This window comes from Myodes glareolus, chromosome 17, assembly GCF_982192425.1.
Source record: "Myodes glareolus chromosome 17, mMyoGla1.1, whole genome shotgun sequence".
NCBI classification, from domain to species: Eukaryota; Metazoa; Chordata; class Mammalia; order Rodentia; family Cricetidae; genus Myodes; species Myodes glareolus.
In genome coordinates, this window is record NC_142042.1 from 25,559,309 (window position 1) to 25,563,357 (window position 4,049).

At 41.3% G+C, this 4,049-nt stretch overlaps 1 protein-coding gene across 3 annotated transcripts in view; it reads right to left on the reverse strand.

Annotated features, from left to right (window-relative positions):
- The window catches only part of Tbck (TBC1 domain containing kinase), a 144,477-nt gene extending 140,623 nt beyond the window's left edge, over positions 1-3,854 (reverse strand). Inside the window, exon 1 of one of the 3 annotated variants that reach the window (XM_048456743.3) lies at positions 3,586-3,854. The gene's annotated coding sequence lies outside the window, so the exon portion shown is untranslated. Of the gene's footprint in view, positions 1-1,501; positions 1,579-3,581 lie in introns of those variants that run through there. The other 2 variants (XM_048456744.3, XM_048456745.3) reach the window with 2 other exon arrangements.
- Positions 3,855-4,049: the final 195 nt, after the last annotated feature.

A 4,049-nucleotide genomic window follows, 5' to 3' on the forward strand; every position in this document is an offset into this window, starting at 1 on the left:
ATGTAATAATATATGAGAGAAGAATAAATAATAAAAGGAAACAAACAAAAAGTTAGAAGGTTTCATTTTTAAATTCAATTGGGGAGGAGTGTTTTGTTTCGTTGCTTTGTGGTTGTTCTTGTCTCATTTTGTTTCTGATACAGGGTTCTCTTCTATCCCAGGCAGGGCTCGTCTCACTATCCTTGAACTCTTAATCTGTCTGCCTTTACCTCTCAAATACTTACATACATATGTGGGCATAGCCACATCTGTGACTTTTAAGTGCAGAGGAAATTTGCTACTATATTTTCATATTAGTGAGGTTCCTCTTCTACCTAAAGCTTGACTAACCTACTAGCCTACTAGTGTAAGGACTATAGGAAATGACAGCAAAGTGAAGTGCATACAAAAGAGCACCATCGTAAACACAGAAGGAAGAATGCAGGGTGTAAGAGTTAAAGGTTAACTTGGCCTCTTCAGGTTCGGGGGCTTCACCTTTGAGAATGCAAACAATGCTAAGCAGCAGTCAAAAGAGAGGCTGCAGTTAGAATGCTGATGGGAAATACTGATGTATTAGAAAAGTCGGCTCTGTCACCAGCTCCCAATATATACAGACAGTTGTCTACTTTCTAAGTATGAAATAAAATCAGAAAAGAAAGGAAAGAAACAGTAAAAAGGGAGGTGGGAGGAATGCCAAGTGAGTGAAACAAAACTAAATTACAACTGCTATAAACACTGGGGAAAGAGATGATGAGAGGGCAAGAGAGAAAGGGGCAAGTGTGGGCGGGGGTAGAAAGTCCTCCATTCAGGAATTCTTGGTACCCTTGTTAAGTTCTAGCTGTCCTAAAATGAGCACTCAGTCAACAAGCTTCCCCACATACCAAAATATCACACAGCCAATCTTAACTCCTAAACACTGAACTTATGAGAATCATTGTTTAGTTTAAAAAGAAGTACAAAATAAAGAGCAAAAACAAATATTAATTCATACACACACACACACCCCACAGCTTTAGTGGCAACTGAAATAATTTGTGAGAAATGAAACAAAATTTAACTAGAGAAATTTGAGAAAATATTACATCCATTAAGTAAAGCAAGAGAACAGAAAACGACATTTCATAAGAGCGAAGAGCAATGACCGAATAGATTCATGAGAAAATAAACAGATTCCTTAGTAATCATGGGATTATTGCATTAAAGTCAAAGTAGAATTTATAGCAACAATATAGTAAAAAACCAATAACTTACCATCATATAACTAATAAAAATATTACCCACACAAAGGCAGCAAACAGTTCAAGAAACATACAAGAAACACCATCCACACATCTACTATTAGCACATTTCTCTAGGATGTAATTTTGTAAAACAGAAGGAATAAACAACAGCGGTAAAGAAACAAGAAAATTTACACAAGAGTTCAGTAAGAATAAACCCAAAGTAGTAGCTATGTGGAAGAATGAAGTCACCATTTGCTTACATTAAACAAAAGCCATTGTAGTTTAAGCCATTGAAATACCTTCAAGCAGATGAAAGAAATGAGGTTTCTACATAGGCCATAGAAAAGGCGTGAAGACTTGCTGAAGAAAGGGCATGTGCCTTTTCTCCAAAGAAACTGAAACGAAAACAATAAAGGGAGCTTAAGAAAGAAAAAAAAGTTAAAAATGTGTCCAAACATACAGTCCACAAAACCAAGCTCTTACTTTGTTGGAGGGAAAGAGAGAACTGAATATTTGATATTAAAAAAAATTCTCATGGAGAAATGACATTAAAAGAAAAGGAAATGTGATTTAGCATACTCTATAGGTCTGCACTGGGAAATAATTCTACATCCCTACACTGAGCATTTGCTTTTGGCATAGAAATCAAACAAGATACTTAGGGTCCACAATCAGTCTTGACAATGTGCAAGCAAAGGTTCAGCAGAGGGAAGATGCACGTGTCCCTGGACTACACCAGGCATTAAGGAGAGCTCTCTTTGCTAGACTACAAATTAGCGAGAGCTGTTTAAAATCCAGGTACCTGGCCAGGTGGTGGGGGCACACGTCTTTAATTCCAGCACTTGGGAGGCAGAGGTAGGATCTCTGTGAGTTCAAGGCCAGCTTGGTCTACAAAGTGAGTTCCAGGACAGCCAGGACTGTCATACAGAGAAACCCTGTCTCGAAAAACAAAAACAAGCAAAAAACAAAAAGCCAGGTACCCATAGCCACATGTATTCAATGGCCAACCATGAGAGAACTCCAGGCCTCAATCTGATTTGGGCACCATTTTGCCAAATCAAATGTATCTGTGCTCTTTATAACAGAAAGGGTAGACCCATGAGTGCCACCACAGATACAATTATGCCGAAACTGGACAAGAAGCAAGGTCTTAGTTCCCAAAACTCTCCCTTTCCTATGAAAAGTTTTGATGACAGCATGTATGCACACCACTTCAATCCCATTCAAAATTCAGGCCTCAAACTTGCTCTGTAAGAAGCCGTTGAAGTACCGGCTCCTTCTCTGCTCACTGGAAGCTAAATAAAATCTCCTGTGGCTTTCAGAACCTAAGGACCTGAAAACTTAGTGACACAGGCCAATTTGTTTTCTATGGTGATGCCTTAAAAAGGCAATGACTAGAATTTTAATTTCTTCCAGTTTTTATTTTTGAGACAGGGTTTCGCTGTGCAGCCTTGGCTGTTCTAGAACTTGCTCTGTACACCAGACTGGCCTTGAACTCAAAGAGATCCACTGCCTCTGACTCTGAAGTGTGGGATTAAAGGTGTGAACCACCACTTCCTGGAATTTTAATTTCCTATTCAATAAATAGATCCCAAATTAGATCTAAATACCAGGCTGGAAGTTATAGGAAAGATGAGATTTAGCTGCAGCATTTTAATATTCAATTTTACAGCAAAATATTGGGGTTTCAGTTATAGATCTTAACCACATACAACTGAAAACTCAAACAGGTGTTTATGATTCAAAAAGATAAACCACTAGCAAGCATGAAGACATTTAATTATTCCTCTATACTTCTCAGGTGCACACAAAACTCACAAACAGAAAATAGACATAAACACGTGTGCTCGCACTAAGTGACCAGAAGAAAATGAAAAAAATAAAACAATGAGGTGAAAGATTACAAGACAAAAGCCGTGGAAGCAGCTGGCTTGTAAAATTTACTCAAAGAATCCTTTGAAACTTCTATGTCCAATTTTTTTTTTTTTTTTTTTTTTTTTTTTTTTTTTTTTTTTTTTTTTTTTTTTTTTTTTTTAGCTGCTTGACTACTAAGGACCTCAGACAAGACACAGTTTTTCAATGAACAAGCCACAATATAAACTCAGAAAGGCTTTGGAGATGAATGACTCAAATGAAGGTGAAATGTCAAAAATTGGGGCGGGGGGGGGAAGTTGATTTATCTAGAGTAAAACCGTATTTGCTCATTTCGAAGCTCCAGCTTAGAGGGAAGTCTGGAGACAAAAGCAGCAGCAAGTAACTGCACAGGTTGATTCTACCGCTGGCAGCAGACTGGCTGGGTCACTCTCTGCATCTGACCGTCCTGTGTCCCACAAGCCCCACCCACTACCACACAGAATGAACGCTGGTACACCAGAATACCTGCCTGAATCTGGGGGCGCAGAGATTGGGGGGGATGAGCTCCTAAGCGCTGTGCTTGTGCCTGGCGCTGCTACTTAGTGGGCCGTGTTCTGCACTGCAGGCGCGTCTACGAGTGGCGGCTTAGGGAAGGTGACAGCGGGGGCTACCAGCCTTCGCCCGCGAGAGCTGCCCAGGTTCCCAGCTCAGAACTTGGCTGGGAGCGCGCGCCCCGCTCCACTGACAGCTCCCAGCATCCCCTCCGCCTCGGCAGCCTCAGGTCGGCCACTGCTCGTGACGTCACGGCCTGGCGACGCAACTCCAGGGGAAGACCCCTAACTTCCGGCCGCCTGTCCCTTGCCCAAACAGACAGCAAAGTGCAGCGGGAGAGAACGAGGGGAGGAAGGATTGGAGGAAGGGAGGGAGGGGAAAGGCGAAATGAGACCGTAGTGTGGCACGAGAAGAGAGCAAGTGCAGGAAGCGGACGACTGC